Genomic DNA, 18,121 nt, shown 5'->3' with positions numbered 1-18,121 from the left:
TTTTTCACAGACACCATTACTAAATGGACTTTCTGCAGCCGTATTCATAACTCTGATATTCATGTTTTCACACATATCCCTAAACTCATCATCAGCAAATTCTCCCCCATTGTCCGTAAGGAATTTTGCCGGTGGACCCATTCCTGTCCCTATCCATTTTTCCACGATTTGATCCAGAATTACTCTCTTTTCTTTACTTCGTACAATCATTGATTGACTAAATCTGGTTGCTAAATCTACAAAATACAAAATAAATATATTATTTGCTTTATCCCAGATCTTAAGGTCCATGGCCACAATGCCGTTAAAATCCCTGGCCAAAGGTAGGGTTACTATCGGTAGTGCTGGTGTCCTTCTGTACTTCCTACAAACTTCACAGCGGTCACTAACCTGTTCTATCAGTTTAGTATAGTCGTCATCCCTTACCCCTTTAATAAATTTTTCAGCAACCGAGGAGACGGATGTGCAAATTGCCTATGCAGTTTTAATACCACAAGCTTTTTATCAGCTAAAGTCCCATTTTCAACTGTCATTAACACATCCTTAACCACTCTACTTGAAATATTATTTGTCAGTAATGGAATACAATAGTGTCTCAACTGTGTAAATTGTAAGTCCTCCGTCTTTCCAAAAACTGTTGCCTTATCCTGTTCCATATCCAGTTTCATGTGTGCTTTCTTCATCGACGGTCTGCTCAGAAGCAAAGGTATCTCACTTGATACAACATCCGTGCTAATGAAATGATTCACTCCGGCAATACTGCAAGGGATCACCATTCTTTTCAGCGACTTCAGAGTATTATCATCCCCAAACCTGAAACTTGTGGAACTTTCAAATTCCTTAACCTTGTTACGATTTTCAGCATTCAAAGAGTCCAGGTAACATTTTAACCAGTCAATTCCACACACAGTAGATGTGCAGCCACTGTCCAATACAGTACAGTTGAAGGATTCTGCAACCAACACCCTCATTACTGGCGTAAAACTGCTTGTCAATAGGACAATGCCTTCTTTCTGGTCACTATCTTTTTCCTCTTCTGACTCTTCCGTGTCATAACAACGTATAACATTCGTAGCCATACGATTTTGCCATCCTGTTACTAGTGTATCTTCCATATTCTGCCTTATTGCAGGCTGACCTATTTGGGTCATCAGAGCCATCGGAATCAAATGTTTCCCCAGAAACTTTTATAAAGCTTTTGTCATCTGTTCGAATAAGGTATCCTTATCAGTAAACTGAACTCCTGTCAAAACCAGGAGCCTATCCATGTTGCTCACTTGAGCACAGTCAAGTAATTTAAAGGCCAACACAGACTGTGGAAATTCCAGGTTGTGTTTCTGTAGCCTTTTATATGGTCTGCCAAATTCCATTATATCGTCTTCCATGGAGATATCCTCCATTTTCCGGAACTTAACAAAATCCGACCATGCTTCATACGCACTTAACATGTCATCTTTCTTATAAATCTTATCCATATAATGTAATAAAGTCTCCAGACCTTCTTCTGAGTCTAACTCTTCCAATTCCAGCTCAGAAAGCACTTTGTTTCGGATTTTACTGCCATATGGTAGAGAAAGAGCCAATGCCATACCTTGTTTTCTCTTTCCCAAAGCAGTTACCTTAGTCCACATAACTACTGCACTTCTCCATTGGTCGTACGATTCCCTTTCAGAAAATAAGGGAGGATAGTTTTGTGAAGGGTAGGTCATGCCTCACAAACCTTATTGAGTTCTTTGAGAAAGTGACCAAACAGGTGGATGAGGATAAAGCAGTTTATGTGGTGTATATGGATTTCAGTAAAGCGTTTGATAAGGTTCCCCATGGTAGGCTACTGCAGAAAATACGGAGGAATGGGATTCAGGGTGATTTAGCAGTTTGGATCAGAAATTGGCTAGCTGGAAGAAGACAAAGGGTGGTGGTTGATGGGAAATGTTCAGACTAGAGTCCAGTACTTGTTACAGTACCACAAGGATCTGTTTTGGGGCCACTGCTGTTTGTCATTTTTATAAATGACCTGGAGGAGGGCGTAGAAGGATGGGTGAGTAAATCTGCAGATGACACTAAAGTCGGTGGAGTTGTGGACAGTGAGGAAGGATGTTACAAGTTACAGAGGGACATAGATAAGCTGCAGCGCTGGGCTGAGAGGTGGCAGATGGAGTTTAATGCTGAAAAGTGAGAGGTGATTCATTTTGGAAGGAATAACAGGAAGACAGAGTACTGGGCTAATGGTAAGATCCTTGGCAGTGTGGATGAGCAGAGAGATCTCGGTGTCCATGTACATAGATCCCTGAAAGTTGCCACCCAGGTTGAGAGGGTTGTTAAGAAGGTGTACAGTGTGTTAGCTTTTATTGGTAGAGGGATTGAGTTTCGGAGCCATGAGGTCATGTTGCAGCTGTACAAAACTCTGGTGCGGCCGCATTTGGAGTATTGCGTGCAATTCTGGTTGCCGCATTATAGGAAGGATGTGGAAGCATTGGAAAGGGTGCAGAGGAGATTTACCAGAATGTTGCCTGGTATGGAGGGAAGATCTTATGAGGAAAGGCTGAGGGACTTGAGGCTGTTTTCATTAGAGAGAAGGTTAAGAGGTGACTTAATTGAGGCATACAAGATGATCAGAGGATTGGATAGGGTGGACAGTGAGAGCCTTTTTCCTCGGATGGTGATGTCTAGCACGAGGGGACATAGCTTTAAATTGAAGGGAGATAGATATAGGACCAATCTCAGAGGAAGGTTCTTTACTCAGAGAGTAGTCAGGGCATGGAATGCACTGCCTGCAACAGTAGTGGACTCGCCAACACTAAGCGCATTCAAATGGTCATTGGATAGACATATGGACGATAAGGGAATAGTGTAGATGGGATTTAGAATAGTTTCACAGGTCGGCGCAACATCGAGGGCCGAAGGGCCTGTACTGCGCTGTAATGTTCTATGTTCTATAGTCATATCCAGCCATCTTTATCCTCGGTTCAGCCATATATCCCTTTGGTTTGACCTGGAAAAGTTGTATCTTTCAACCCTTCACATTTACACAGCAACCATCCTCTGCTACCAATTGTTAGACGTTTTAGTTCCTGTGATATGAAGAGTCTAAAGTTCTGTTCCTTTTTCACAAACACCCATTTATTTCATTCCAACAGCCTTTGCACAAAACTCTCACTATACATCACCTGACAGAGGCCACCTGAAGCCCCTTTACATATCAGTGTCAATTAATGGATACTTAACATAAATGAGACAACTAATTGCAATGTCTGTTAACCCATCACTTAACATCAACTGCCATCCCGCTTCCCAGAATTCCCCCACCTACTTCTAGCACAGTGGATAACACTGTTGCTTCACAGCTCCAGGGTCCCAGGTGCGATTCCCAGCTTGGGTCACTGTCTGTGCGGAGTCTGCGTGTTCTCTCCATGTCTGCGTGGGTTTCCTCCGGGTGCTCCGGTTTCTTCCCACAAGTCCCGAAAGACTTGCTTGTTAGGTGAATTGGATATTCTACATTCTCCCTCTGTGTACCCGAACAGGTGCCGGAATGTGGCGACTAGGGGCTTTTTACAGTAACTTCATTGCAGTGTTAATGTAAGCCTATTTGTAACAATAAAGATTATTATTATTCTCTTGCAAACACCCACCCAGTATTGATCCCCACCCCTCACCATTCACACCTCCAAGGTCCAATGAAGCCTGCCCAACCAGGTCTCAATGACCACGGCACCTCCCCCCACCATACTCATATTCACTAGCATGGTGACCCTTGCCAGAGCCCCCTCCTCCTCCCCACCCACTCCCTTAGCAACCCAGCTCCCCCATGCCCAGGACCCTGCAACCTCCACCCCCCATCCCCCGCACTCCCACCAAAAGCAAACCAAGCCCCAGCCATACAGTCGGAGTGGGGAGAATACATCCACAAAACAAAAGAAAATACACCAAAAAAGAAAAAAACACATAAAAAACTCAGTGGAAAATAATCAAATTGCGGACTTAGTCCGCAACATCCAAGTCCCAATCCCAAAACTCATCTCAGTCCCAGTCCTTTAGCCTCCATGATAGCCTCTGCCGTCTCAAAATAGAAGTCTTCGAATTGTGGGTCACTCTCAACTTCGCTGGGTCGACTACTCCAAACCTCACCCCGCTGCTGTACAGTGCCACCTTCACCTAAGCAATGGCCACCTGCCTTCTCGCCAACTCTGCCTTAAGATCTTGATATATACGTATACAAATGCCTTCCCACTTCACCTCTTCCTCGGCCAACTCAAAACCTTTTCCTTCACATGGTAGCTGTGACTTTAGGCTTCCTCCAGAGTGACCAATGGGCCCTGTCCAACTCATAGAGGGAGGGCTCTTCCCCCTTCCCCATCAAACTTGGCGAACGTTCATAAAGTACTCAGTCGGATTCTGGCCCTCCACCATCTCAGGCAAGCCCACGATCCTCAAGTTCTGTCTCCTTGACCTGTTCTCCAGGTCCTCCACTTTGGCTCAGCCCTTTATTGACCTCTGCAGCTCCTCACCCATTGAGGTGAACTGGTTGCTATGCTATGACAATGCTTCCTGCACCTCTATTGACGTCTTTGTCAACGCAGCCTTTTATCGGGGCAAGCGTTTCCTCCACCCACTCTTTGAGGAAGGTCATCATCTCCCTCCGATGCACCTCTAAATACTTGACTAACAGCCTTTCAAACTCCCCCATTAGCACCTTGGTCAGAGTTTCAACCGTAATGGGAGTGGCCCCACCCGACAAACCAACACCCTCCATCCTTCCTCCTGTTGGACTCACAACAGTACTCACGGCGGACTTTCACTTGCCCCTTCCTCCCCTGAACTTTTTTCTGGAACTTCAACATTCCACCGATTCCTTAGAACTTTCCACACCAGCTCATCCAAAACGTACCCGAGACCGGGCATAAATATCTAGCAGGAGCCACCAACGTGTGACCTTCACCTACCCACACGTCACCACAGGAAGTCCCCCAGTTACGGTGAACCTTTATAAAGCACTGGTTTGGCCACCTGGAATATTGTGTCCAATTCTGGTCACCACACTTTTGGAAGGATGTGAAGGCATCAGTGAAGGTCCAGAAAAGATTGACAAAACTGGTTGCTGGGATGAAGGACACCAGTTAGTGGATAGATTAGAAAAGCTGGGGCTCGTCTCCTTAGAAATTGAGGAGGTTGATAAAGGCTCTCAAAACCATGAAAGGTCTGGACAGAGGATATAGGGATAACTCATTTCCATTGGCAAAAGCATCACTAATTTAAGGTCAATGGCAAAAGAACCAAAGGTATCATGAGGGAATTTTTAAATGCAGTGTGGTTAGGATTTGGAATGCACCACTGGATAGTATGATGGGGCAGATTTAACTGTGGCTTTCAAAAGGGAATTGGATTATTATCTGAATAAAAAACAAAATTGAAGGGCTACAGAGAAAAAGAAGGGGTTGAGTTGAGTTGTTCAAGAGAACTGGCATAGTTATAACAGGCTGAATGTCCTCCTGTGCTATAACCATTCTAAGACAAGATCTTGCTGCTTTGTGTAGATTGTCAAAACCAAAATGACAACAGCTGACTACCTAGAGGTGATTCTCATGAAACTGATGCTACCAAGTATCCGATTACTAGATCTGACAAAAAAGTTGTTGTATCTGAACCCACCCATAAACAAGAAACAGGTATGGGCAGTGTAGTTTATGAGTGGATACAAAGACCTACAACTTCATCTTGCTCTGAAGTGGCTTCATGATTTTTTTACACACACTGTCCGCATTTCGTAGCCCAATTTTGCCGTCTATAATTTTAAAGATGACGCCTCATGAATTAATTGTTAGCCATCAAGTTCAGAGCACAAGCTAACAACACTTATTTAGGACAATTAACTCTTCTCGCTCTTTTCCTTAATTTGGCTTAGACATTTCGTCCAAAGTACCAGTCATCCTCCCTTGTGGTGCAACATAACAAATAAACTTATTCCTGCCACTTGTGAATAAGAAGGGGCCGTTCCAGGCAGATGTGGGACCTCAAACAAACAGCGTTAGTAAATCAATGTGTTTTCCCCTGTGTGCAGGCACGCGTTAACCCGTACCCTTTGCTCAGTGTGTGCACGTTGAACGTTTTCTGTTTTGAGTGGCACGACCTTACCTCGTGTGCACGCTCACTTGCTCCGGGCGCTCTATCGGCGCGCCGCCATTGGCCTCCAAGCGCCTCGAGCTCCTCCCGCCTGGTGCCGTCACTTCCGTCTGTCAGCCCCCGCCCCCCTCCAAACCTGGCGCTTGTGTGTGTGTTTTTTTTGGATGGAGTGTCGGTAAACAGCTCGAGGCGGTCGCGAGCGCCTTCTTGGGAAGTGCCCGGAGCATTCCGAGAGCAACCGCCGAGCGAAGGCGAGGGGTTGGGCCGCTCGCGCGAGGGCGGCTTCTGTTGATGGGGAGGGCAGGTAACTTCTGACTACTTCGGCACTTGAGTGGGGATGGGAGGTCAGCCGGCCCCAGGCGCGCACGGGCACGGCTGTTAACGATGTAAACTGAACGCAAAAGTGGTGTGTGGACGGCAGCAGGTGACGGTGGCAGCCCGTTTTAACGAGCCGTGTGGTATTCTTTTCCGTTCCCTCCTACTGTGGGCAGCTGAGTTCGCCAGCCGCCCCCCCCCACCCCTGCAGCGACCGGCCTGGGAATGGGAGGGGCTCCCGCTGTTGTTGTCACTATTGAATGGTGCCAGGGCTGATCGGGGCACACAGGACTTTGGACTCGGCGGCCTGTCAAATGCTGGCACAGCTCGTAATGTGTGACAACGGGATTAATTTTGCCGTTGGCAGGTGCAGCCCATGCCACGCCGGGGTTTGCAACACTTGTGCTGCCCATCTTTGGAAACCAGTGAAACATTTGCTCCATCCAGACTGATGTCATCCCAGAGACCCAATGGCGCTCCATTCGGGTTGTGCCGATTCGTTTCTCGATCTTTAAAAGGTCAAGTAACCGAAAATAATGGTCAGAAAGACCACATTTCCCCCAATATTTCAGTTTTTAAAAATTTGTTCAAACTGTCTGCGCGCTCGGGTGCTGAATAGTTTTCAACCATATTGCTTTAAATTTGGGCTTTTTATAGTTTAAAAAGCTCTCAATTTTATTTAATAGATACAATGATAAATATATATTATCGTAATACTGTCATTTCGTAGGTGTGCCATTATGTTGGGCGATAGCCGAGATTTTGTTGCAGCAAACTTTAGAGCAAAGTTTCCTTGCATTGCCCATGTTTTCAACATTTCAGCCAGTTTCTGATCAGTAACAGTATTATTTTCGATGGCTAAAATCGGGAGGAAAACCACTTACAGTTTTTAAATCTAGCTATATTTATTTTTTTACTGACTATATTAAAATTGGAGCAAGCCTCTTACGAAGGCCAACAGTAAATTTTTGAGTCAGGAATTTAGAAAAGTTTCGGACTGAAAATACAGGTTAGTAAGTAAGTAGTTTGCACCTCTTGGAAATTGGAATGAGTGAACAACATTTCCATTGGCCCCATGAGTTGTCCGAGGAGTGAAACACAAATTCTGAAAAGATTAGAATGACAAGGTGTTAAATAAAATCTGTTTTGAATTTAATTATTTCCAGTAGTAAAATTGAAATATTACCAAAATATGGCAATGAAATACTGGATTAAAACTACAATTAAATCTCTTTATATATTAACGATCTAGATGACGGGACTGGGGGCATTCTGGCTAAGTTTGCCGATGATACAAAGATAGGTGGAGGGGCAGGTAGTATGGAGGAGGTGGGGAGGCTGCAGAAAGATTTAGACAGTTTAGGAGAGTGGTCCAAGAAATGGCTGATGAAATTCAACGTGGGCAAGTGCGAGGTCTTGCACTTTGGAAAAAAGAATAGAGGCATGGACTATTTTCTAAACGGTGACAAAATTCATAATGCCGAAGTGCAAAGGGACTTGGGAGTCCGAGTCCAGGATTCTCTAAAGGTAAACTTGCAGGTTGAGTCCATAATTAAGAAAGCAAATGCAATGTTGTCATTCATCTCAAGAGGCTTGGAATATAAAAGCAGGGATGTACTTCTGAAGCTTTATAAAGCATTAGTTAGGCCCCATTTAGAATACTGTGAGCAATTTTGGTCCCCACACCTCAGGAAGGACATACTGGCACTGGAGCGGGTCCAGCGGAGATTCACACGGATGATCCCAGGAATGGTAGGCCTAACATACGATGAACGTCTGAGGATCCTGGGATTATATTCATTGGAGTTTAGGAGGTTGAGGGGAGATCTAATAGAAACTTACAAGATAATGAATGGCTTAGATAGGGTGGATGTAGGGAAGTTGTTTCCATTAGCAGGGGAGACTAGGACCCGGGGGCACAGCCTTAGAATAAAAGGGAGTCACTTTAGAACAGAGATGAGGAGAAATTTCTTCAGCCAGAGAGTGGTGGGTCTGTGGAATTCATTGCCACAGAGGGCGGTGGAGGCCGGGACGTTGAGTGTCTTTAAGACAGAAGTTGATAAATTCTTGATTTCTCGAGGAATTAAGGGCTATGGAGAGAGAGCGGGTAAATGGAGTTGAAATCAGCCATGATTGAATGGCGGAGTGGACTCGATGGGCCGAATGGCCTTACTTCCGCTCCTATGTCTTATGGTCTTCCAAAAACAAAAATAAGACTAAATGACAAAAAGCTTCAATTTAGGATAAACTTAAAATTTCTATGATTAATGCAATATTGATTGTATGTATTGGGCATTATCAATAAATTGTTAGCCATTCCTCTGAAAGGAAAACCTAGGAAAAGAGCATTTTTACTATTAATTTGGTAAAATGTAATGTCAGGTGTGTCGATTTTTTTAAAATACTGGAGGCAGCTTCTGATGCTGATTTTATTTGGTGAGATCTGACAAAGAAAGATGTGCATTTATATAGTGTCTTCCATGATCACAGGGTGACCCAAGGACTTTAAGTCAATGAGGTGCTGTAATGTAGGAAATGTGGCAGCCAGTTTGTGCACAACAAGTTTCTTCAAACAACGATGTGATAATAGCCAGAGAATCTATTTGTGATTTGGGAATAAATATTGAACAGGTCACCTGGTTTTCTTCAAAATAGTACTTTGAGCCCTTTTATACTGGCCTGAGAGGTCAGATTGGGCCTTGGTTTTAATGTTCCACTTGAATGCCAGCATCTCTGCAGTACTACACTAGAGTGTCAGCCTTGACTTTTGTGCTCAAGTCCTGGAACTTGATTCTAATCTTTTGCTTTTAATGGGAGTACCATCAGCTGTGTCGTGGCTGACACTTGTTATGACTTAGTAAAGGAACTTTTCTCAACATGATTGTCAGTTTATGCCTCTGTCCCACAGTAGAGTGGTTAACTCGTGTTGTAGGGGCTGGTTTAGCTCAGTGGGCTAGATAGCTGGTTTGTGATACAGAACAAGGCCAGCAGCGCGGGTTCAATTCCCGTACCAGCTTACCCGAACAGGTGCCGGAATGTGGCGACTAGGGGCTTTTCACAGTAACTTCATACTTGTGATAATAAAAGATTATTATTATTATTAACTGCCGAAGTATAATTTTACTGTTTTGATTAACAGAGTTTTAGATATGCTTCCCCTGTTAGGTGTTGGTAGAATAATATCACCAAATAAAATTGGGCAATGAATGCAAGCTCAATAAAATAAACATATGTTTTACTTCAGGTACCAACATTAATATTATTTATGTGGGAAATGTTTTAATTATTCTCTGGAGATCAAATATTGATATTTTCTACATAAACCATTTTTATTTGCATTTATAAAATAATTTAAGTGAAATTAACAATGAATACTGCAGGCTTTTTATTTTTATACATCTCTTTTTCTCTGAATTGAATCAGTATCAATCTAAAAATGGGATCAAAGAATCCCTACAGTGCAGTAGGAGGCCCTCCGAGCTAGCTCCCTACCTAGGCCCACTCCCCAATCCTATCCCTGTAGCCCCACCTAACCATTGGACACTAAGGGCAATTTATTTTGGCCAATCCATCTAACCTGCACATCTTTTGACTGTGGGAGGAAAGCAGAGGAAACACACCAATGTAAGGAGAATGTGCAAACTTCACATAGACAGTCAGGGAAGGTCGGAATCGAACGAATAGCCTGGCGCTATGCGGCAGCAGTGCTAACCACTGTGCTGCCCACAGTGAAACGAGATATAAACAATCTATAAAATTAAAATATATGTGGTGCTGAGACTTCATAGAAATACTATTAATTGAAAACAATTAAGGAGAAAGAAAATTACAGCACAGGAACAGGCCCTTCGGCCCTCCCAGCCTGCGCCGATCCAGATCCTTTATCTAAACCTGTCTTCTATTTTCCAAGGACCTACTTCCCTCTGTTCCCCGCCTGTTCATATATCTGTCTAGATGCATCTTAAATGATGCTATCGTGCCCGCCTCTACCACCTCCGCTGGCAAAGTGTTCCAGGCACCCACCACCCTCTGCGTAAAAAAACTTGCCACGCACATCTCCCTTAAACTTTCCACCTCTCACCTTGAAATCGTGACCCCATGTAATTGACATCCCTACTCTGGGAAAAAGCTTGTTGCTATCCACCCTGTCCATACCTCTCATAATTTTGTAGACCTCAATCAGGTCCCCCCTCAACCCCCGTCTTTCCAACAAAAACAATCCTAATCTACTCAACCTTTCTTCATAGCTAGCACCCCCCATACCAGGCAACATCCTGGTGAACCTCCTCTGCACCCTCTCTAAAGCATCCACATCCTTCTGGTAATGTGGCGACCAGAACTGCACGCAGTATTCCAAATGTGGCCTAACCAAAGTCCTATACAACTGTAACATGACGTGCCGACTCTTTTACTCAATACCCCATCCGATGAAGGCAAGCATGCTGTATGCCTTCTTGACCACTCTATCGACCTGCATTGCCACCTTCAGGGTACAATGGACCTGAACTCCCAGATCTCTCTGTACATCAATTTTCCCCAGGACTCTTCCATTGACCGTATAGTCCGCTCTTGAATTAGATCTTCCAAAATGCATCACTTCGCATTTGCCTGGATTGAACTCCATCTGCCATTTCTCTGCCCAACTCTCCAATCTATCTATATTTTGAAGTATTCTCTGACAGTCCTCCTTGCTATCTGCAACTCCACCAATCTTAGTATCATCTGCAAACTTGCTAACCAGACCACCTATACCTTCATCCAGATCATTTATGTATATCACAAACAACAGTGGTCCGAGCACGGATCCCTCTGGAACACCACTAGTCAACGTTCTCCATTTTGAGACACTCCTTTCCACCACTACTCTCTGTCTCCTGTTTCCCAGCCAGTTCTTTATCCATCCAGCTAGTACACCCTGAAGCCCATACAACTTCACTTTTTCCATCAACCTGCCATGGAAAACTTTATCAAACACCTTGCTGACGTCCATGTATATGACATCTACAGCCCTTCCCTCATCAATTAACTTTGTCACTTCCTCAAAGAATTCTATTAGGTTTGTAAGACATGACCTTCCCTGCACAAAACCATGCTGCCTATCACTGATGAGTCTATTTTCTTCCAAATGTGAATAGATCCTATCCCTCAGTATCTTCTCCAATAGTTTGCCTACCACTGACCTCAAGCTCACAGGTCTATAATTCCCTGGATTATCCCTGCTACCCTTCTTAAACAAAGGGACAACATTAGCAATTCTCCAGTCCTCCAGGACCTCACCGGTGCTCAAGGATGCTGCAAAGATATCTGCTAAGGCTCCAGCTATTTCGTCCCTCGCTTCCCTCAGTAACCTGGGATAGATCCCATCCGGACCTGGGGACTTGTCCACCTTAATGCCTTTTAGAATACCCCAAACCTCCCCCTTCCTTATGCCGACTTGACCTAGAGTATTTAAACATCCATCTCTAGCCTCAACATCTGTCATATCCCTCTCCTTGGTGAATACCGATGCAAAGTACTCTTTTTTAAAAAAATAAATCTTTTGTTAAAGTTTTTCCAAACTGCGTTTTTACATAACAAAAATAGAAATACAGATAGTAATAAAAAATAACAATAAGCATAGCCCAAAGCTTACAATAAAACTAATTACAAAAAAGAAAAAAGATTTTTTTAAACAGAACAAGGTGGGTTTTGTCTCCATGCCCAACTCACATTATATCAACAGTACCCTCCCCACCTGAACAACCCCCCCCCCCCCCCCCGCCCCCCTCCAGGATGCTGCTGCTGCTAACACTTACTGCTCCCCTAGAAAGTCAAGGAAATGTTGCCACCGCCTGGAGAACCCCATCAAGGACCCTCTCAGGGCGAACTTTATTCGCTCCAGGCTGAGGAACCCCGCCATATCGCTAACCCAGGTCTCCACGCTCAGGGGTTTCGAGTCCCTCCACATTAACAAAATCCGTCTCCTGACTACCAGGGAGGCAAAGGCCAGTACCTCGGCCTCTTTTGCTTCCTGCACTCCCAGATCCTCCGCCACCCCAAATATCGCTACCGTTGGACTCGTCTTCACCCGAGCGTCCAAAATCCTAGACATCACCCTTGCAAACCCCTGCCAGCAGCCATTAAGCGCCGGGCAGGCCCAAAACATATAGGCATGATTCGCCGGACTCCCTGCACACCTCGGGCACCTGTCCTCCACCCCAAAAAACCTACTCATTCTTGCCGCCGTTATATGCGCCACCTTAAACTGGAATAAGCAGAGTCTGGCACATGATGAGGAGGAGTTCACCCTGCCCAGGGCATCGGCCCACAGGCCCTCGCCCAGCTCCTCGGCCAACTCCTCCTCCCACTTATCCTTCAACTCCCCCACTGAGGCTTCCGCTACCGCCTGCAGCTCCTGATATATGTCCGACACCTTCCTCTCCCCTACCCAGACGCCAGACACCACCCTATCCTGGATCCTACATGGGGGCAGCAGTGGGAATGTCCCCACCTGTTTTCTAAGGAAGTCCTGAACCTGAAGGTACCTGAACGCATCCCCGGGGGCAGGCTGAACCTCTCCTCCAGCGCCTGAATGCTGGGGAAAGCCCCGTCTATAAACAGGTCCCCCATCCTCCTAATACATGCTCAATACCAGCCTTGGTACCCCCCCCCCTCCATCCTACCCGGAGAAAATCTGTGGTTATTCTGTATTGGGGTCCACACAGTGTCTCCCCTGTGTCTCCTCCACTGCCCCCAGATCCTCAGTGCCGCCATCACCACCGGACTTGTGGTGTATTGCGCCGGCGAGAACGGCAGCGGAGCTGTGAGAAGTGCTCCTAGACTGGTGCCTCTACACACCGTCCCCTCCTCCATCATTCATTTCCTAATCATGGCCACATTGGCCGCCCAGTAATAACTGCAGAAGTTCAGCAAATCCCGTAACAATCCTATTCACCCGCTTAAAGAAGGACTTGGGGATGAAAATGGAGCGGCACTGAAAAATACGAAGAGGAACCTGGGGAGAACCATCATCTTCACAGTCTGCACCCGTCTGCCAGGGAAAGCGAGAGCATATCCCACCTTTTAAACTCTCCCTCCATTTGCTCCACTAGCCGGGTTAAGTTGAGCCTGTACAGGGCATCCCAGTTCCTGGCCACTTGTATCCCCAAGTACCGAAAGCTCCTCTCCACTATCCTGAGCGGGAGCTCCCTCAGGCTGTTCTCCTGGCCCCTACCGTGGACCACGAACACCTCACTCTTCCCCACGTTCAACATATACCCCGAGAACCTCCCAAAGTCCCCCAGGATCCGCATGACCTCCCCCGTCCCCTTAACGGGTCCGGAATATACAACAGCAGGTCATCCACATAGAGGGAGACCCAGTGATCCTCCCCTCCGCGCACCAGCCCCCTCCAATCCCTCGAAGTCCTGAGCGCAATGGCCAACGGCTCAATTGCCATGGCAAACGGGGACAGGGGACACCCCTGTCTCGTCCCCCGGTGCAGCCTGAAATATTCCGACCGTAGCCGGTTTGTGGACACACTCGCTACAGGGGCCTGGTACAGCAGCTTGACCCACCCTATAAGTCCCTCCGCGAATCCAAACCTGCTTATCGCCTCCCACAGATACTCCCACTCCACCCTGTCAAAGGCCTTCTCCGCGCCCATCGCAACCACCACCTCCACCTATCCCCCCTCCGAAGGCATCATGATATTCAGGAGCCTCCTCACGTTCGTGTTCAGCTACCTTCCCTGAACAAAACCCGTCTGGTCCTCCCCAATCACTCCCGGGACACAGTCCTCTATTCTGGTGGCCAAAATTTTTGCCAACAGCTTGCAAAGTACTCATTAAGAATCTCACCCATTTCCTCTAACTCCACGCATAAATTCCCTCTTTTGTCTTTGAGTGGGCCAATCCTTTCTCTAGTTCCCCTCTTGCTCCTTGTATATGAATAAAAGGTTTGGGATATTCCTTAACCCTGTTAGCCAAAGATATTTCATGACCCTTTTTAGCCCTCTATTGCGCGTTTGAGATTTGCCCTACTTTCCCGATATTCCTCCAAAGCTTCATCAGTTTTAAGTCGCCTAGATCTTATGTATGCTTCCTTTTTCATCTTAGCTAGTCTCACAATTCCACCCGTCATCCATGGTTCCCTAATCTTGCCATTTCTATCCCTCATTTTCACAGGGACATGTCTGTCCTGCACTCTACCTTTCCTTAAAAGTCTCCCACATTTCAAATGCACCTCAGACCACCTGTCCCTTTCCGTTCATCATCTCTTCCCTGTCTACTCTTCCACTTAGTCACATCGAGTTTATTATCTAGTCCCTTACCGCTTTAGTTGCTGCCTCTTTACTGACCTCTAACTTCCTAATCTGGTTCCCACCCCCCTGCCACATTAGTTTAAAACCTCCTTAACAGTGTTAGCAAAAGCACTCCCAAGGACATTGGTTCCAGTCCTGCCCAGGTGTAGACCATCCGGTTTGTAATGGTCCCACCGCCCCCAGAACCGGTTCCAATGTCCCAAAAATCTGAAACCCCTCCCTCCTGCACCATCTCTCAAGCCACGTATTCATTCTGACTATTCTTGAATTTCTACTCTGACTGTCTCATGGCACTGGTAGCAATCCTGAGATTACTACCTTTTGAGGTCCTACTTTTTAAACTTATCTCCTAACTCCCTAAATTCTGATTATAGGACCTCATCCCGTAATTTACCTATATCGTTGGTGCCTAAATGCACCACGACAACTGGCTGTTCACCCTCCCCCTTCAGTATGTCCTGCAGCCGATCTGAGACATCCCTGACCCGTGCACCCGGGAGTCAACATACCATTCGGGAGTCTTGTTTTCGACCACAGAAACGCCTGTCTACTCCCCTTACGATTGAATCCCCTATGACTATAGCCCTGCCAGTCTTTGTCCCGCCCTTCTGTGCAGCAGAGCCAGCCATGGTGCCATGAGCCTGGCTACTACTGCCTTCCCCTAGTGAGTCATCTCTCCCAACAGTATCCAAAACGCTGTACCTGTTTTGGAGGGAGATGACCGCAGGGGACATCTGCACTGCCTTCCTGCTCTTTCTCTGCCTTTTGGTCACCCATTCCCTGTCTCCCTCACCAATCCTAATCTGCGGTGTGACCAACTCACTGAATGCGCTATCCACGACCTCAGCATCGCGGATGCTCCAAAGTGAGTCCATCCGCAGCTCCAGAGCCGTCATGCGGTCTAACAGCTGCAGCTGGACACACTTCCCGCACATGAAGGAGTCAGGGACATCGGCCGCGCCCCTGAACTCCCACATTGAGCACGAGGAGCATAACACAGGTCTGGGATCTCCTGCCATTTTTACACTTTACCTTAACTGATTACAAATATAATATCAAATAATGAATAAGTGAAAGGAATATAGATTTTACTTACCAATCACAATACTTACCAACACATGAAGAGTTAAATTTCTCCCAGCTACTGCTAATTGGAGCACCTTCCTTACCAGCCAATCAGGTCACTGCTTTGCTGTGATGTCACTCTTCAAGGTAAGTTTTTAAAGAGGAAAACTTACCTTCCCGACAGACCCGTGGCCACTGCTCCCGCTGAAAATCTGAAGGCCGCTTCTCCGGCAGCTGTGTCCCCGCCGCTCTCCTCGCACTCTTTTATCCTGTGTCCCTGTCGCTCTCCTCGCGCTCTTTTATCCTGTGTCCCCGTCGCTCTCCTCGCGCTCTTTTATCCTGTGTTCCCGCCGCTCTCCTCGCGCTCTTTTATCCTGTGTCCCCGCCGCTCTCCTCGCGCTCTTTCACTGTGTCTCTGCTGCTCCTCAATCTCTTTCACCAGCAGTCACTCTGTCCTCACTCTGACCGGATTCAGCTGGAAACTCCCAACAGTAAGTTTAAATAAAAATGTACTCCCCTTCTCGGCAAGCACTCACTCAGCAACCACTGCGCCCCGCGCAATAACACCTCCAGGGAAAAGAAAAACTACTTACCTGTCACCAGCCAATCACTTACCTGCAGGCTGTGACATCACGGTTCAACTTCTTTCTACTTCTACCTGCCCTCGAGTCTCCCTCTTGATCTTTACTCAGCTGGGATCCTTACAGTGATTGTCTTCCTTTTTTTGGTTAGAGGATGAGGTAGGGAGGGAAACACTGAAGAAGTGTATTGGGTTCACTTGACAACAGCTCCTCCACAAACCACCTTCAAGATACGGTGACCGCAATGCACTGATGCAAATTTTCCCTGCAACAGCCAGTCACCAGCTCTGCTTTACTGCCCTCTGTTGGATGTTTGCCTTGACTTGACTTGAACACCTAGGGTGTCTTGCTCAGGTACACTTTCTGGATGCAGTGACCGCAATGCACTGATGCAAATTTTCCCCACAACAGCCAATCAGCAGCTCTGCTCTACTGCCCTCTGCTGGATGCTTAGATGGCCTTAAGTACATAAGTTGGAATAATATTTCTTATTACCTTTATAGGTAGGGAAAACTTTCAGAGATCTTTATTTTAGGATTGATTTTATAGTTCAGAAATTTAGTGGATTGGGTAGAGTCCACAATAGGAAATGTGTATGATTTGTAAATGGAACAGCAAATTACCATGTTTCGTTTGCAGAGACAGTGCATTTCAGCTGTTTTGAATCGGACTTCTCAGCCAATGATGGTGGCTCAAGAGAGGCTAAACAGTGGTTTCCTAAACTCCAGAAACATCTCTGGTGGTCATTGAGGAGGTGGTGATCAGGTTACTCCTTCCAATGACCATGGAAAGGTACCAAGGTAAATGGTCAGAGATGGTAGAACAGGTTAATCTTAGAAGCATTGCATACTGTAAGAACTTCATTTATAGGAGGATTATGAGGAAGAACAAGGCTCCCCATTCTTGCCAGCTTCAGAGCTTTATGGAAGCTGATCATTGAGGAATGTCTTAATTAATTGATCTGTCTCTCCTTTCCCATCCAGCACCAACTGTTACTCCTATCATTAGACTAAAGTCCTTGCACGCTTCAGGTGTAGGTCTTCAATGCGAGCCTGTGGATTAATTTGCATTATAAAAAGCTCAACCTCTTGTTGCTGTCAGTAGCAGTTCTGGAATAGGTCTAGCATGGCAGATTGCGATGTAAAACTTGGATGCCTTGCAATAATTTTATACCAGAAAATGAGTTTAATTTCTCCCAGGAAAGCCAATATCAATGAAGCGCGTTGTATTCCAAGTACTCCATCTATCTACATCTACATAATGTAGTTCATTAAAAATCTGCTTGCCCCATTGTGATTTCATGCCACCTTCCAGATGGATTGCAGTGTTAATCCTGTCTGCTTTGTGTAGGATATCTGGCTGATGCTCTTAAACCTCAGCAGAGGTGGAAGGGGGAGCTGCATAAGCTGCCACCATAAAGGCTGATAGGTAAATGCAGCTGTATATAACTGCAACACAAGTGACCTGCTAGACAGGTGAAGTGCTTTCCAAACAGTTGGTAATCACCTGTTAAGCATCGAAAGCATTCCCTGAGAGCCAAAGTATTTTGCACAGTAATGCCTCTATGGCCATAATCTATAGTAACTATTCAAATTTGTCAGTTTCAACTTCAATCTGTAACCTTGTGGTGCGGCCTGCCATATCACTCGGGTTGATTACTCAGATCAACCCTGGTTCAATGAGGAGTGCAAGAGAGCATGTAAGGAACAGGACCAGGCATACCTAAGAGGTGCCAACCTGT

The 18,121-nt window shown here is 45.9% G+C and overlaps 1 protein-coding gene across 2 annotated transcripts in view; it reads left to right on the top strand.

Moving 5' to 3' along the window:
• The first annotated feature begins 6,254 nt into the window (after positions 1–6,254).
• Positions 6,255–18,121, top strand: part of pparab (peroxisome proliferator-activated receptor alpha b) — a 111,443-nt gene continuing 99,576 nt past the window's right edge. For both annotated transcript variants that reach the window (XM_072484561.1, XM_072484562.1), the window contains exon 1: positions 6,255–6,421. The gene's annotated coding sequence lies outside the window, so the exon portion shown is untranslated. The remainder of the gene's footprint in view (positions 6,422–18,121) is intronic.

The sequence above is a fragment of the Scyliorhinus torazame genome, chromosome 19, assembly GCF_047496885.1.
Source record: "Scyliorhinus torazame isolate Kashiwa2021f chromosome 19, sScyTor2.1, whole genome shotgun sequence".
NCBI lineage: Eukaryota > Metazoa > Chordata > Chondrichthyes > Carcharhiniformes > Scyliorhinidae > Scyliorhinus > Scyliorhinus torazame.
Note: the sequence above shows the minus strand (reverse complement) of the source record. Positions and strands in the feature narration are given on the sequence as shown.